This window comes from Setaria italica, chromosome I (genome assembly GCF_000263155.2).
Source record: "Setaria italica strain Yugu1 chromosome I, Setaria_italica_v2.0, whole genome shotgun sequence".
Classification (NCBI taxonomy): Eukaryota; Viridiplantae; Streptophyta; class Magnoliopsida; order Poales; family Poaceae; genus Setaria; species Setaria italica.
In genome coordinates, this window is record NC_028450.1 from 16,653,964 (window position 1) to 16,671,883 (window position 17,920).

The 17,920-nt window shown below is 45.0% G+C and overlaps 1 protein-coding gene and 1 pseudogene across 2 annotated transcripts in view; one reads left to right on the forward strand and one right to left on the reverse strand.

The window, feature by feature from the left end:
* Window positions 1-376, forward strand: part of LOC101765047 (coiled-coil domain-containing protein 130) — a 6,510-nt gene extending 6,134 nt beyond the window's left edge. For both annotated transcript variants that reach the window (XM_004952318.4, XM_004952317.3), the window contains one exon: window positions 125-376. The gene's annotated coding sequence lies outside the window, so the exon portion shown is untranslated. The remainder of the gene's footprint in view (window positions 1-124) is intronic.
* Window positions 377-16,384: 16,008 nt separating this feature from the next.
* Window positions 16,385-17,577, reverse strand: LOC101766974 (annotated as a pseudogene).
* Window positions 17,578-17,920: the final 343 nt, after the last annotated feature.

Here is a 17,920-nt window from a genome sequence, read left to right on the forward strand (position 1 = left end):
ATTTTAGCTAGGGGTTGTGCCAATTAGTTTTGTAATTAGGCTATGTTTAATACTTCCTAAATTAGTATCTAAACATCCGATGTGACATGTGCTAAAATTTAGCACATGCCTCCCAAACACCCCCTAAAGCTTGTGCAATATTAGTTTTGCTGTAAAAGCTGTGCGCCAAGTTTTTGCCTTTTTTATGTGATGAATGAACGTGTTTTAAGTAATGTTGCTATGGTTTTGGCTGTATCTGGTAGTGCTGTTCGGCTTTGTAGCAGTGTGCTTTAGAACTGGATTTGCCTTTTTATATATGATTGTCGCCCTGTACATTGCTGACTATCAGTATTACTTGCTGCATGAATAATTGGAAGCCTCGGCTGCTTTGTGGTAAGCTGGTAACTGGCGTTGCTCGGTTTCCTGGAACTCTGCTTCCAACCGTACCGAACTTTTTGAGTCATCATAAATTCCAACCAGATTTGCAAGGGCCGAGTCTGAAGGCAAGGGAAACATTACGAGTCTCCAACCACTGCAACTGACGCTGGCAGCACTTTGTTTAGCCTCGTGATTTCAATTCCACGGCAGGCGATGCTGCGGATGCGCTGTCTACCGCAGTGAGCTGTGAACTGACTGACGCTGGCAGCACTTTGTTTAGCCCTTGTTTACTTCCCAAGTTGGGAGGTGCCAAATTAGCATTTTGCCATAAATGCGATACTGTAGCGTTTCGTTTGTATTTGTAAATTATTGTCCAAATATTGACTAATTAGGCTCAAAAGATTCGTCTCGCAAAGTACAACAAAACTGTACAATTAGTTTTTGATTTCGTCTACATTTAGTACTCCATGCATGTACCGCAAGTTTGATGTGATGGGGAATCTTCTTTTTGCATAGTGTCAAAGTTGGGAGTTTTGTGGGAAGTAAACAAGGGCTAGCCTCGTGATTTCCTATGCAAAGTTGGGAGTTTTGTGGGAAGTAAACAAGGGCTAGCCTCGTGATTTCAATTCCACGGCAGGCGATGCTGCGGATGCGCTGTCTACCGCAGTGAGCTGTGAACTGGTCAACGGAGGAGTTCAGGGTCTTCCTTGTACATGAGCCCCGTAGACCTTCGGCTTGCATGGTGTGCGCCGATTGCCAGCCAACTTTTTTGACCTGCTTTAATCTAATCGCACCGCACAGCTCGCTACAGAAATATAAACAAACACTCTCTGACCGCTTCAATGACTCGGCAAGAAAAATTAGATAAATGTGTGAACGCACCGACGGCAACGATGACGCCTACGAAAGCGCGATAGACAGCTGCTGTTTGTGAATTATACCATGTCACACACATATAGCTAAAAAGATAGCTTGTACAATAAATCATCTATTTAGCTGTCTGCAAGGTATTTAATTCATCCATAAGGTAATCAAGTATAAATTTGATCTTTGTAATTATTTTGGTGCTTGAATAAGAGAATGCATGATATATTCAAATAAGTAATATGAATCTCTTAGAGAAGCATAAATATAATATATATTTACATCAACAGGCACTCCGAATAGTTGCAGATGACAAAAAATGAGATGAAAAATAGGTCCGACATCTAAAGACCTGTTGTGAACACAACCAGCTCACACTAGTTCACACAAGTGATCTGAACACAACCAGTTCACATGTTCACTCAAAAGACTTGATCACACAACCATTTCTTCGTAATTGAAGCTGCCATCCAAAAAGAAATGTGACCCAAAGAGCCTGATAATGTATGATATATTCAAATGAAGTCACTCTGCTCGCAAGCATCCACCATTCATGTTACTTATTTGATTAGAAGATAATGTGACCCAAAAAGCCTGAATAGGCATAACAACATGGCTATCTTACTTGTCCATTGCTATATTTATTTTTTTGCCTAATAGAGTTAACCACTGATCATAGAGTATTACTGCTAAAATGGAGCACCCTGGGTACTCACTAGCAGTATGTGTGAACTGAAAAAGTTGAACTAATTCGCCCAACCGCATCAGCATGTAACTCACTAGCAGTATCATAGAGTATACGGGATTTGGGGAGGGGACAAAAGGCTTGCTCGAGAGGATTTTGCTGCCGTCCCGCAGGAAAATCGCACTCGCGCACATGGGATCCGCGGCGCCGGCGACGACTCGCAGCGGACCGTACAATGTGTGGCGAGAGGGGATGACTCGCTTCAGAGCATGCGCCCGCGCCGTCAACAAACGAGATGCCGGCTCCTTACTCTTTCTTCATTTAATGATGTACACTGAGGACTAATTTGCTGATGTGGCGGTAAAAAGACGAGGATCAGATGGTGCGTCTCTCTCCCTACGCGAGTCCTCTGCCGGACCTCTGCTGCGACGGGGCAGTGCCACCGCGATTGTCACCGTCACCGACAGGAGGACCCAGCTGGGAGCAGGTGCATGATGGACTGCGTGCAGGGGAAGCAAACCCATGCACGTGCACAGACCCACACCTGCCTCCCACACGCCTGGATACTGAGCCATGGAGGTTAGAGACATGGCCTCACCTAGTATGGAGGGGAGACCCAAGTACGCCACCTAATCGCCATCCCTCGTGCTCATCTACTCCCACCCGTCTCCAACCCACAGTCACCCCCTCCACCTCCGCCGTCGCACCCACCCCAAAACCTAATCCGGTGAACCCTTGGTGTTCATTGGTGGGGAGACCTTCACCTTCTCCAAATCCACCTGGTGGTATCGCTTGGGGTGCCGATTTGGGAGGATTTGATAGGAATCTCGACCACCTATGGCAGAGAAGCGAATCGGTAGGCAAGTGTTAGGAAATCCGAGTTCCCACAATGAAATCCCCTTCCGCTGGTCGAGAATCCACGTCCGTTCCCCTCCGAGGTGCGGATTCAACGTGGTTGACCCTAGGAGGCGACACCAGATCATTCGCTTAAGTTCTGAAAAGCAATCCGCCACAACCACATCAGATGGATGAGGGGAGTAGCTATGGGGCGCAGATACCTCCCCGAGGAGGAGGGAGATCTGGACGAGACATAGGAGGCCATAGAAGAGAGGACGCCCAGAAAACAGAAGGCCGCGTCAACTATGGACAATGGGATGATAGGCGAGGCAATTTCAGAGGAGGAAGATACAGCAATCAGCACCGGAGACAAAGAGAGTCAGAGAGAAATCTGAATCAAAACTTCAACAGGAACCATCAGTTTGACCTGAGGAACAACCTGAATCAAGGGAGAGAGAGAGAATACTTGAGCAAAACACAAGAAGATGGCGGAGATAAAGAAGTGCAGCAGCAAGAAGCAGCCAAGCCCCCAATAAATAAAGGAATTCATGATATAGAAATGATTGATAATTCTGGGAGGAGGGATCAGAACTTGAAAAGAGAGGAAGACAGGATGCCGGATGAAAACAAAACCAACATGGGGATCTGTAAGAAGTGTGGCAAAATAGGTCATAGAACAAAAGATTGCTACAAGCCTTTATTATGTCCTAGGTGCAAGAAGGAAGGCCATGTGCCAAGAGCCTGTCTAGAGATCATGCCCTAGGAGTGTATAGCCCCCTTCTGTGGGCTTGCAACTTCCATATAATATTGGATGATGATTATGGTGATGCAACGAAGGACATGGCTAATTGTGCACTCATTACCATCAAAGAGGGTGAGGTGACAGCAAGACAAGTGGAAGGGGAATTCAAGGTTGGTCCGACTTCGACTTGGAGATGGTATGCTAAGAAAGTTGTTGAGAACAAATTCCAAATAAAATTTCCAACCGCAAGAAAGGTGGAAGAGTTGTCCTTCTTCACAGGGATGCAAATGAGGATGGTGCTAGACGTATCTTTCAAAGTGGAGCAATGGAACCCTCATGCTGGTGCTAAAGCTGAAATAAGCTTAGCATGGTTTAGGATCTTTGGGATACGTTCAAAAAAAAAAGACAAAAATGAGGGCTTGCTATGTTGGCTCTCTTGTGGGGATACCGTTGGAGGTGGATAAGATCAATTTGAAAAGATTGGACTATGTAAGGGTGAGAATTGGCTGCAAAGATGTGACCAAAGTACCAGCCACGGTGGAAGCACTGCTAGACATGCACTTTTATGACTTCACTTTTCAGAGAGAAGTACCTATTGATGGAGCAACCAACCCAACGGGGAACACTTGGATAAGGATAGTAGACAGACTATCGCACATACATCTATGAGCCCACCAGAAGGTCTGGACAGATCCACATACGAGGCTGTATACCGAGACGTATCAAACATGGAGGCTACGTTGCGGGACGGCATAGTCCACATGGAGACCAAGGGACTAGTCGAGGATAAGGAAACTACTCTTCCTAGTAGAATAGAATTCTCTGGTCGAATCTAACTACTACTCTTGTAAAAACAACCGACCTGTAACCTTTCTCCCCTGGCATATAAGGGCGGGCAGGGACCCCCTCCAAACAAATTCAATCCAATACAAGTGAAACTACACACATGATGTAGGGTATTACGCGATCTAGTGGCCTAAACTTGTCTAAATTGCGTGCCTACGTACACCATCGACTTCCTGATTTCGACGGCACCCACCAACCAAAACTCTACCTCGGGTACTCCCTTGGTAGGTTGTCAAGTTTAAACACCGACAGCTGGCTCACCAGGTAGGGGAAGTCGCCAAAATTCCCTTGCGAGTTCGATGGCTCAAGTCATCATCAAGCCCACAGTCGCGTTTGAAGCAGGCGTGACATTCATCTTTGGCTCCTAGGTTTGTGTCACAGACGTTTGTTGTGAAAAAATCCACCCGAGTTTCCCTACCCGGCAATAGTGCATTCGGGTGCTGATAGAGTCGGAGTGCCCGATCTTTCGGTGAGTGAAGATAAATTCGACTTGGTGGAAGTAGACCCTCACGATCCGACTACGACGAGCGAACCCGAAGCGCCAATGCAATCGCTGAACCAACTCCCGATGGTTACCAACCTCGCTGGTGCGAGATCAGCCTGATCACGAAGATCGATTCCTGTCCGCAATCGAAGAACGAACAAGAAAGAGAGGCGAGCAATCTAAATATCACTCGAAGGTGGAGTTCTGAATCACAAGGACAGCGCGTATTTGCGCGTGTTCAAGAGTAGCTAAAGCTAGATGTAAAACAAAACTCAAGTCGTAAACAAAAAGGACTCGGACTAAATAAAGGGGGCGCAGCCCCTGGAGTCCGAAGGGGTCACGGCGCCCAACCCTAGGCGCCCCACCTGGGCTGCCCTGTTGGGCCATCTTCTTATTCCGATGGGCCTTCGTTCCTTAACAGCATGATGAAGTTTAATTCTCTCGCACGGGCTCGAGTGATTGGCCCAACTGGAGGAGCAACTGGAGGCGCCTGAGGTGCTGCTGGTGTAGATGTACTCGTGGTGTCCTCATCATCCTCCCCTTCTTGAACTGAAGTCGTCCTCGACGGCAACTCCTCATCTTCGCCCACATACGGTTTCAAATCTGCAACATTAAAACTCGTGGAAACACCAAACTCCGCAGGCAGGTCAAGGATATAAGCATTATCATTAATCTTGGTTAGCACTTTAAAAGGACCAGCCGCACGTGGCATCAATTTAGAACGACGTAAGGTAGGAAAACGGTCCTTCCTCAAATGCAACCAAACCAGATCACCCGGTGCAAAAGTAACATGTTTTCTCCCTTTACTACCCGCAACCTGATATTTAGCATTAGCAGCAGCAATGTTTTGTTGAGTTTGCTCATGCAAGCTAATCATTTGATCAACATGTGCAGCGGCATCTATGTGTGGGGTGTCCTCGGCATCAAGTGCAAACAAATCAATAGGCGCCCGAGGAATATAACCATAAACAACTTGAAAAGGACACATCTTTGTAGAAGAATGCGTTGCATGATTATAAGCAAACTCAACATGAGGCAAGCAATCTTCCCAACGTTTCAAGTGTTTATCTAAAACAGCCCTAAGCATAGTGGACAAGGTTCGATTAACCACCTCAGTTTGTCCATCAGTCTGAGGGTGACAAGTGGTGCTAAACAGCAATTTAGTTCCCATTTTATTCCATAGTGATCTCCAAAAATGACTGAGAAACTTAGCATCACGATCAGAGACTATTGTATTTGGAATACCATGCAAACGAATAATCTCGCGAAAGAACAATTCAGCAACATTGCTAGCATCATCAGTCTTATGACAAGGTATAAAATGAGCCATTTTGGAGAAACGATCAACAACCACAAAAATACTGTCCCTCCCCTTCTTAGTTCTAGGCAATCCCAAAACAAAATCCATAGAAATATCAAGCCAAGGGGAAGTAGGAACAGGCAAAGGCATGTACAAACCATGGTTGTTTAATCGTGACTTAGCTTTCTGGCAAGTAGGGCAGCGGGCAACAAGGCGCTCAACATCAGCGCGCATCCGGGGCCAAAAGAAGTGGGCAGCCAGCACTTCATGCGTCTTGTAGACGCCAAAGTGCCCCATGAGACCGCCTCCATGCGCTTCCTGTAACAACAAACGACGAACCGAGCTAGCTGGAACACACAGCTTGTTAGCGCGAAACAGGAACCCGTCCTGTATGTGAAATTTGCCCCATGGTTTGCCATGAATACAGTGGCCGAAAGCATCTTTAAAATCAGCATCATGCACATATTGATCCTTCACAGTTTGCAAGCCAAAGATTTTAAAATCTAACTGTGACAGCATGGTATAGCGACGAGACAAAGCATCAGCAATGACATTTTCCTTCCCGCTCTTGTGTTTAATAATGTAAGGGAAAGACTCAATGAATTCTACCCATTTAGCATGACGACGGTTCAGGTTTGTTTGGGTACGAATATGTTTTAAAGCTTCATGATCAGAATGAATTATAAACTCACGATGCCAAAGGTAGTGCTGCCAAGTATGCAAAGTGCGCACTAAAGCATAAAGCTCCTTATCATAAGTAGAATAATTCAAGCTAGCACCACTTAATTTTTCGCTAAAGTAAGCAACCGGTTTTCCTTCTTGTAATAAAACAGCACCTAGCCCAATACCGCTAGCATCGCATTCAAGCTCAAACACTTTAGTAAAATCAGGCAACTGCAAGAGAGGAGCATTGGTTAACTTATCTTTCAAGGTGCTGAACGCAACCTCTTGTGAATCACTCCAAGCAAAGGGAACATCCTTCTTTGTAAGGTCATGTAGAGGCGCTGCAATGGAGCTAAAATCACGAACAAACCGACGGTAGAAACCTGCAAGGCCAAGAAAGCTTCGAATTTGTGTAACCGTTGTCGGTGTAGGCCACTCCCGAATGGCATCAATCTTGCTGCTATCCACCTCAATGCCCTGTGGAGTAACAACATAGCCAAGAAACGAGACACGTTGTGTGCAAAACATGCATTTTTCGAGGTTAGCAAATAAATGGGCCGCACGCAATGCATCAAAAACAGCACGCAAATGTTCTAAATGCTCTTCCATAGACTTGCTGTAAATGAGGATATCATCAAAATAGACAACTACAAACAATCCTATGAAGGGCCTTAGAACTTCATTCATCAAACGCATAAATGTGCTGGGAGCATTTGTCAAACCAAACGGCATAACCAACCATTCGTATAACCCAAATTTCGTTTTAAAAGCCGTTTTCCATTCATCACCTAATTTCATGCGAATCTGATGGTAGCCACTACGCAAATCAATCTTAGTGAAAATAATGGCACCACTAAGCTCATCTAGCATATCATCAAGGCGTGGTATAGGGTATCGGTAGCGAATGGTAATGTTATTAATAGCACGACAGTCTACACACATACGCCATGAGCCATCTTTCTTTGGAACAAGTAACACAGGAACGGAGCAAGGGCTAAGAGACTCACGAATATAACCCTTGTCAAGCAATGCCTGTACCTGGCGCTGGATTTCCTTCGTCTCATCCGGATTTGTACGGTACGGTGCGCGGTTCGGAAGCTGTGCGCCGGGAATGAGGTCGATCTGGTGCTCAATGCCACGAAGTGGTGGAAGTCCCGGTGGCAAATCTTTTGGAAAGACATCAGCGTACTCCTGCAAAATGTTAGCAACCGCAGGGGGAATATCCAAAGATGGTGCATCATCAAGTGAAACGAGCACACTAGAGCATATAAGGGCATAGCATGGCAAAGGAGCATCGCGTAACTCATCAAAATCAGCACGTGTGGCAAGCAAAACAGGAGCATTCAACTTGATTTCAGAATTAAGAGATGTCGATGGTTCAAGTTGTTTAGCAGTTTTAGCAGCTCTAGCAAGATCATCTTTAAGAATTTGTTCAGGTGTCATTGGATGTATAATTATTTTCTGACCCTTAAACATGAAAGAATAGTGGTTTGAACGACCATGATGCAAGCTATCAGTATCATATTGCCAAGGTCGCCCAAGTAACAGAGAGCATGCTTCCATGGGAATAACATCACAATCGACAAAATCAGAATAAGCACCCATGGAGAAAGGAACACGGACTGAGCGAGTAATTCTAATTTTCCCACCATCATTAAGCCATTGAATGTGATATGGATGTGGATGCTTACGAGTGGGTAAAGACAACTTTTCAACCAGCGTGGTACTCGCCAAATTGTTGCAGCTGCCGCTGTCGATGATGATGCGAATCGACCGCTCCTGCACAACGCCCTTGGTATGGAAAAGAGTGTGTCGCTGATTCTTCTCGGACGGGGCGACCTGTGTACTAAGAACACGCTGCACAACAAGACTTTCATACCTATCGGCGTCGCCCGGGTTGACATGTACCTCCATAGCTGCATGGTCAGTGGCAAGCATCGCATGTCGAATATCTTCAGAATCACTAGCGGAAGAGTACTCACCATCGTCACGAAGAAGCAAAGTGCGCTTGTTCGGACAGTCCCGAATCACATGGCCGAATCCTTTGCAACGATGACACTGAATATCCCGTGTACGGCCTGTGGGAGGGGCGGCGCCTGTGGAAGGGGCAGCGCTTGCAGGTTTTGCCGTTCGCTCGCGCGGTGTAGTGGTGGGCGTGGGTGGCGCAGGGAGAGCGGGTGCGGAGTTGGATGGCGAGCTTCTTCCTGCAAAAGAGTTAGAATATGTCTTCGAGCGGCGTCCCTGCACTTCACGTTCAGCTTTGCAAGCATATTCAAATAATGTTGTCATATCTGTGTAGTCCTTATAATCAAGTATATCCTGAATTTCGCGGTTCAAACCACCACGAAAACGGGCCATAGCAGCGTCGGTTTCCTCCAATAACCCACAACGAATCATTCCTATTTGTAATTCCTGGAAATATTCCTCAACAGATTTGGAACCTTGCTGAAAACGTTGCATTTTATTAAGCAAATCGCGAGCATAATAAGAAGGCACAAATCTGTGGCGCATAGCAGTTTTTAATTGCTCCCAAGTGGTTGGAATGGTATTGGGATGTTTGTGTTTATATTCACGCCACCAAATTAAAGCAAAATCAGTAAATTCACTAATAGCAGCTTTAACTTGAGAATTAGCAAGAATATCATGGCATGAAAATTTCTGTTCAACTTCTAATTCCCAATCAAGATAGGCAGCAGGATCATATTTGCCATTAAAAGGTGGAATTTTAAATTTAATCTTGGAAAAGGAATCATTACCACCGGGACGGCGTGGCACGCGGCGGGCACGGCCTCGGCGGTCGCCATCATCCTGGTCCGAGTCACCACCATAACCCTGCTGCAACTCTGCGACTGTTGTGTGCAATGCATCGAGTCTTGCCACAACTGAATCGAGTGTGGCCTTAGCGGCCGTCTGTGCAAGGTCGAGCTGATCACACCGCTCGGTCGTCGAGGAGATCGTCGAGTCCAGCCGTTCATGAATCGTCTGAATGTCGGTAACAAGCCCTTCAACTTGCGCTCGTATGCCCTGCAGCTGGTTAGCCCCCGCGTCGACATCATCTGCCATGGTTAGCGCAAAGACAAGAACAAAAGCAACGACAAAATAGGGGTGTAACAGCTCACAAGGCGCTCACACTAGTGCTGTTATCAAATTCTTATCCGTTCTTACCACGCACACAGGGGCGAACTGCAACCAACCGGTGGAACTCACGAAAGATTGGAGGAGCGATTGCCTGGAGAAACAAAATATGCTCGTCGTAGAACTATGTGGAGTTCTGGGAAGGCTGCACTCAAATGAAGGATTAGCACAATCAAACAATAATGCAAAGTTGAAAGATAGTGCCAAACACGTAACAAGAGTTGCTGGTAACAAGGAAAAATCGAAAGAACAGAGGCAAGGTGGAGAGGGCGCACCTCTTTTTTTTTTTTTTATTTCTGTTTTTTTTTTTTTTTTTTTTCACAGAGGGTGCCCCAAAACTGATAATATGAACACAGAGGATCTCAAATATCAAAATGCGGCACACACTTTTTCCGAAAGTACAGGGGTATTCCGGTAAAAAAAAGATCCGACTACGACGAGCGAACCCGAAGCGCCAATGCAATCGCTGAACCAACTCCCGATGGTTACCAACCTCGCTGGTGCGAGATCAGCCTGATCACGAAGATCGATTCCTGTCCGCAATCGAAGAACGAACAAGAAAGAGAGGCGAGCAATCTAAATATCACTCGAAGGTGGAGTTCTGAATCACAAGGACAGCGCGTATTTGCGCGTGTTCAAGAGTAGCTAAAGCTAGATGTAAAACAAAACTCAAGTCGTAAACAAAAAGGACTCGGACTAAATAAAGGGGGCGCAGCCCCTGGAGTCCGAAGGGGTCACGGCGCCCAACCCTAGGCGCCCCACCTGGGCTGCCCTGTTGGGCCATCTTCTTATTCCGATGGGCCTTCGTTCCTTAACAGCATGATGAAGTTTAATTCTCTCGCACGGGCTCGAGTGATTGGCCCAACTGGAGGAGCAACTGGAGGCGCCTGAGGTGCTGCTGGTGTAGATGTACTCGTGGTGTCCTCATCAGCAATAGTGCATTCGGGTGCCGAAATGCTTGTTGAAGCCTAAGTGAAGCCATTAGAGCCTAAGAGAGCAATTAACAGCTTTCTGGACAAGTAAAAGGTCACTTTTGCCCCTCAAGAGCTTAAAGAGTGTTTAGGCAGAGTAATTTAAATTTTTATATAAGAACATAAAATCCTATCCAACTAAGAGTTGTAGAACTCATCTTCCCTAACAACTTTTATTTTTGGTGTTTTATTTGAATCTAAGCAGAAGGCCTTCAAAACAACTCAAAATCCAAATTAGTGGCAAAGTAAGCAAAACAGGAAAAGTCCCAACTTTGGAGCCTTTTTCTCAAAATTTTTAATATAAGCTCAAGACAAACCTTATATAAAAGTTTTAGTGCTCAAGCCCTTAACAACTTTGATCATTGGAGTTAGGCAAAAATCTGCACAAAAGACTTTCAAAAATGAGGTCAAACTCTGCCACATTGGTCAACTGTGTCGAGTCTACTAAAATTGCTCCAAGTCTGAAAAACGTGTGTTTAGGAAACCTTTGAACCCCTATAAGTCCAAATCTGTTTTGTTTTTGAACAAATTTCATTTAAAAGATTTGAACTTGGATATGAGGACTACAAGTTTTGTAAAGGAAGATTTGGGCGCGCAATTCAAAAATTTTGAGTAAACCACCCCCCAAATCCCGGCCGGTTCACTGCACCTCGTGAACTCCCCACGCCAGAGCACGTGCACGCCAGCGCTCCGCACACCGCTCGCCGCGTGGCTCCCGCTCATCGACGCTGCGCCGTCGCCCAACCCCGACGCCCGACGCGACGACTCCTCCCCCTGCCCTCTGCAGCTCTGCTGCGCCGCTTCGCCTCGCTCAAGAGCGCTCCCTGCCTGCTGCTCTGCTCCGAGGTCGTGCCCCCACGACACCGCCGCCTCCGCTGCCAATGGCGTGCCCTGCAGCTCTGCCCAGTAATGCCTGGCCACGCTCGGTGCTGCGTCAACCTTGTCCTCGACGTCGTGGCGTCCTTATCTCCTCACCTGGCCACAAAAAGGCACTCCGCCAAGTCTCTTTGCTCCTAAACCTCCATTGCCCAAACATCAAGCTCCACAATGAGTCTTTGCTCACCGGCAAAATCCACCCAGCTCTAGCCATCTCGCTTCAATAGCTGACGCCCTACGCTTCTACACTCTCTTGGCTCCACCCTTGACAACTCCTTGCTGCTCGCCGTCCACGGAATAGATGGGAATCGGAGTTTCCCTAAGAGCTCCAGGAACTTCACCCGCTACCGCCTTTACCCCACCGTAGATGCCCCTCCTCTGGCTATCCTCGTCCCCAACCGAGTGCTCAAACTGAATGTATGTGAGGCCGTGGTTGCAATATTTGGTTCTATAGCAACCAACAGCATAATTGGTAGCGTTATATGAGCCTTATTGCCACTAAAATTGTGTGTTGAGTTAGTCATAAGCTCTATTGCAAGAGGGAGGTGCTAATGCTACGGTGGAAAAGGTGGTTGCGAGTATGGGTTCCTATTGCCACGACTAGTGTTGAGTTGTGATAATATTGATTTTGTGTTGCGATAGCTAGGCATTATTGCCACCATTGTAAAGTTGGTTACAAGTAGCTACGCATATGGCCACAATGTAATTTTGTCATCTCAATCTTGACCTGCGTTGCAATAGCTATTGCTATATTGCATCCAAAAAAGGATTAGTTGCAAGTAGTTGTGAATATAGCCATGATGAAACTGTGTTGCTTTAATCTTGTCCTGCATTGCAAAAGATCTTATTATATTGCATCAAGAAAGTCATTCGTTGCATCCCTTGAAGTTCTATTGCCACCAACATCATATGTGGCTACATTTGAGTACACACAAGGTGGTATTGCAATGATATTTCTAGGTGTGGTGATAGATGAGTTTCTAGGTAGACCTTTCTTTTGGTTAAATTGAAATTAGCATTAAAATAGCCCAAGCTGGACTCAATGTAATTTGGCCCATGCGGCAGGCCTTTCTTTCGCGAGGGATCGAACCTAAACCTGATGATCCAGCCCCTGAGCCCCATGCCGTGTCGCCGCCTCTTCTTCACGCAACGTTCACCTTTTCTTGAAAAACTAGGATGCCGTGTCGCCGCCTCTTCTTCACGCAACGTTCACCTTTTTTTGAGAAACTAGGATCATGCTCGTGCGTTGCTACGGGCAACAAATATTTATATTGAAATGCACATAGCAACTTGCAGCAGCAATCCAAAACAAGGCATTCAACACTCTATTCATGGGTTTAATGTCCTTTCCAATTATATTTTTCTGTTATAGTCTCAGTTGTGAGTTTAATGAGCTAGAAATCAAGGTTTCTTTTAAGTTTCACGAAGATAAATTTGATTTCAGATTGAGTTGAGTTGGACTACCTCTTGCTCAAACTGTGATTGTCCCTGTAAATTATTTGATTAATTTGTTTGATACCCAACACAAAAGAATAGAGCTAATATCTGTACTTAGCACGGCCATCCTGTTCAACATAATTGTTGCCATGAAAAATATGCATTATGTACTACTCCCTAGCTACTTTGTAGTGATCAATATCAAATATCTTCTTGACGACTTGAAAGATTGAGTGGCCAGATGGGATGATCTTTAGTCCATCCGACATCCAAATTGCAGATCTATTGCCATTGGCAATAGGCTGGCATATCTCATGCATTACAAAGAAACCATAGTTCTGGACTGTATAGGAGTACCTTCCATCAATGATCCACTGAGCAATCTTTACTTGTTCAACCTGCTTAAAGAAAATGATTATTTGGCCTGACAGTAAGGTTACAACACGAAGATAAAGCTGACAAGTTGGAGATAAATTCAGTTAAGAAATTTGAGATGCCGTAGATTTAGGTAATTGTAAACTGATCAATCCACAGGTTGGAGACAACTACTGTGCAATTCAGGTAATTGTGAACTGATCATCTACCAATTGTTCAGATGCCGCAGAGGTCCATCTACCACTCAGGTATTTTAGTCCATCCGACAACAAGAATGAAACTCACCTAGAGCCTTGGGTGACAGCATCCCCGTTCTCATGCTCGTGGCGGCACACTGACAGGGTGGCGTAGGTGTTGACCTCCTAACCAGCGCGCTAGGCCTTGACCTCTTGATGTTCAATCTCTAGGTCTGACTGTAAAAAAGATCAATAGATATATTAGATATATCAGTGTTGTCATTACATTGCGATGGTAAACTGATACCTTACAGGCATACTCCCACATGTAGTTTGTAGCATTAGGCTTATAATGGTTCTCTATTAGTATTAATGGATCATAAGACTGATAAAAATGGAGATTAAGGAGTGCACACTAACTTCTGTATATATAAAGAACATGATAATCTGAAACTTCCCAACTGAACATCATCGCTGACTAACCAAGTTCGTTACTGAACGAGGCTAGTGTCTCTGAAGCAAGATCGCTACACATCATTGCTGGCTGAAACCAATCAATCAACAGAGTCTAGCACAAGGAAAAAAAAAGCAAAGACTAATAACCTGGTGAACAACAAACCATCATCAGAAAAAGAAGAAAAAGGAAAAGAAGTAGATGGAACTCTTAGCAGAACAATATAATGTATGGAATATTCCTTCAGTGTACTTACATCATGGTCGACATGTTCAGTACATATGCATTTCCAAGTCTTGATTTTATTGGTCTAGCTCGTATTTCACTCACATAAGGGGATTTTTTTACCAAGCAAAAGCAGCAAAAGACTATGAAGCATTATTATTACGACCAACTGATATAAGTTTAACTATCAACAAAATTGGGCATCTGAAAGGAAGACAGTATGGTTAAGACATTATTTCCCTTAGAATGAGCAATATGCATAAGTGAGCGCCCAACCAAACCATAACAAACTATAACTCTACTTGAGACTGAGTAAAATTCAGAAAGTTTTATGCTTTTCTTCTATAATGTAAAGATCATCACAAAGAGTCCAACTCCTGTTCACCAAAATTATACAGCTTTGAGTAGAAATCATTTATATACACCACTTATGGTTGAGGATGAACCATACACAATATTTGATGGAGTGAAATGATATTAAGTTTTGCAAGGCTAGAGAAAACTTATTATCAGTTCAAGCTTTTTTTTACCTCTTTCACATGCTACCTTTTGCATCTCCGACATCCATCTGAACCATAAAAAAAAGCAAAAAGGTATGTGTGAAATAGGTACGGGTGTATCGAATGTAGAAATTTTAAGATAAATGTACAGATAAGAAATCAGTAAAAAAAGATAATATAACTTCAAGAAACCAACAACTCACATGAAGTCATCCTATCACAACTGAAACAAGAGCTATCAGCACATCATTCCTACATATATAACCAGTTAACACCAAATTTGTTACCTCGGGAACCACCTATCCAGCAACAACTGTTTGTGACACATGAACTCACTACTGGCAGCATCACACTACAGGTAAAAATAAAGATCTAGGAGGGAAACACGAAAAAACATGGCAACTTGATTGGTAGTATATACAGTCACAAACCAGATATGATAGCAGCTTGAAATCTAAATGCCAGATAGTATAGAATGCATGTTAGAAACATCACCAGGCAACTTAATTGGTAGCACAGCATTGCCTTCTATTCATTGATGGTCAATCTGGTGCAAGCATCCCATCCATTTTGGAACACATCAGGTAGCATGCATTCATGAAAGAGAGAAAGAAAGCTCTCAAAAAATACCTAGAAATAATCCATTAGTGCTTGTTGGAATAGAACAAAAATGAGAGAAATATGGGACCTGACTCATCAATCTCAAAGACCACTACAAAATCCTTGTTCTATAGCATGTTATTATCAACAATGCATGCCAAAGATCTCAGGAACAAAAGGCAGCTCACAAACGAGGCCATTAACTGGATGAATAAGAATTGACAGTGGATACTAAAGCTAGCAATTTCCGCCAGTACACTCGAATGATCAAATCTAGTGTAGAAATCACGGGGCAACATAGATCACAGGTTCACATGAGCATTTAATCAAATAAATGGGGATTAGAAAGCAGCGTCAAGGTGTGTTTGTGTGTTTGAGTAAGAGAGAGAGAGAAAGAAGCCTTGCGTTTGTGGCTCCTGCCTATGTTGGGATCAAAGGGAGCAAGATCCTCTCCATCCATGATTCCACCTTCATGGGTGCAGCTAGCAGCTAGGCACCCTCACCTTACCAGATTAAGTCGCTTCCGCTGCGTCCTCCATGGGAACATGCATTTGTTTAATGTGTCATTTTAATCTTATAGAGGAACAGAAATGAACATGATAAGAAAGATCTTGTGCTTTAAATCACATAGATGAGAGATTGAACAGAACTATACCTTAATTTTGTGGCAGTCTAATAGTTTAAGCATTGCTTGTATTTGCTTACAAGATACAAGACCAAGATCTAATCACTTATCAGCGTATCATGTGCTGAGATTTAACTTTAGGTCACATTACACATGGCCATGAACTAATGATCACTTGCCTATTTTCTTGTTAATAATGGATTAATATAACATTGAAAAGGTCAGGCAAGAATCACAAACCAAGTAGGCAAAACATGTGCAGCCCAAGTCGGGAATTATTTTGAATATTCTTGTAGAACCTATCTGGTCTCATTCCTCTGTGAAGAATGGTATTGAGATAGTCTCTCCATAGCGGTAAAGTTGCAACCCACAAACTCCAATTGCATTCATGACAGATGCATTGTGAATCACCTTCACTTCTACCTCCATTTTCTTGGCACGAACAACCAGATCGGTATGTGTAGTTGCCCTGAAAATCCCATCCCAATGAAAACAGAGAAAAAGAAATTACTCATAACACTAACAAAAGCTTACAAGCAATCCCAATCAGACTTCCAACATGCGCAATGGCATACATGTGTTTGTACATAAGTAGAAAACAAAGAAGGTCTTTCCTACTGTTCAACAAAGGTAGGTGTAAATATGTAACTGGCATAAATTTAGCATGTATAGACATGGAACTAGCATGATGAACAGATTTCAAGCCTCAAGGAGACAACCAATCAACTCTAGGCCTAAAAGACATCTATGAATCATGGGCTGTGACACAATCCAACAAATTTAGACGAAATTCATGCATACAAATCGACCCAAGAACATATTAGTACGAAAAGTGCTCGGTGTGTGCTCCATGATTGGTATCCTCATGTTCATGGACACCAGCTCAACAACAGAATGCCAAATTCAGTCACTTGTATCCAAAACTCTATTTGAGAGATGAGCACGCATCTGCCATCTACAGAAGCTCTAGCACAGCCAACTCAAAAACGGGAAAGAAGCAAAGCAACAGTTACCCAAATGGGTCGCCGACCACGAACAAGGCAACGTCCGTGTCGGCGGCCTCGAGCAGCACCTAGTCGACGCGCTCCTCCACCATCTCCCAGTCCGCCACCGTTATCTCCTTCCCGTACAGCTTCTCCTGGATGCAACAAACGAGCGAGCGGTGACGCCTGTGAGCAACAGCTCCCCGGACTGACCACGGAGGCATTTCATTGAACAGGTGGTGGACACACATGAGAAGGGAGCCGTACCAGGTTGGCGAGCGCCGCTAGGTTGAGGCTGAGGGAGGGGAGGGAGGTGTAGGCCTCCATGTAGATCTTGGAGCAGCTGCGCACGGCATCGAGCCCCCGCACCGTGATGTCGCGCTCGTCGCCGAGGCTGAGGCCCACGATGTAGAGCATGGTGGCGGCAGTGGGTGGGCGAAGGACGGAGTGGTGACCGAAGGGAGCAAACCTCTCCGTGCAGGGCGTTGAACCTGAGGAATTGGAAGGAGGAGGATCGGCGAGCGAGGTGCCTGGTGGCATTTGCGCTGCCTTGCTCCGCTGCCGCTGCCACCCAGAGGGACCCCACTCCTCGCAGTACCTAGCGCCGCAGCCGGCCCTCGACTGGCAGAAATATCGGAGATGGCCGCAGCGGGTGCGGGGACGGAGAGCAGCGGGAGCCCGCACCCGGATATGCATGGGCCTTCCATAGTATACTCATCGCACTCGTCATGAGAAGATCTCACGTGATATGGTCAAACTTGAAGATTCAGCAATGGAAGATTAAT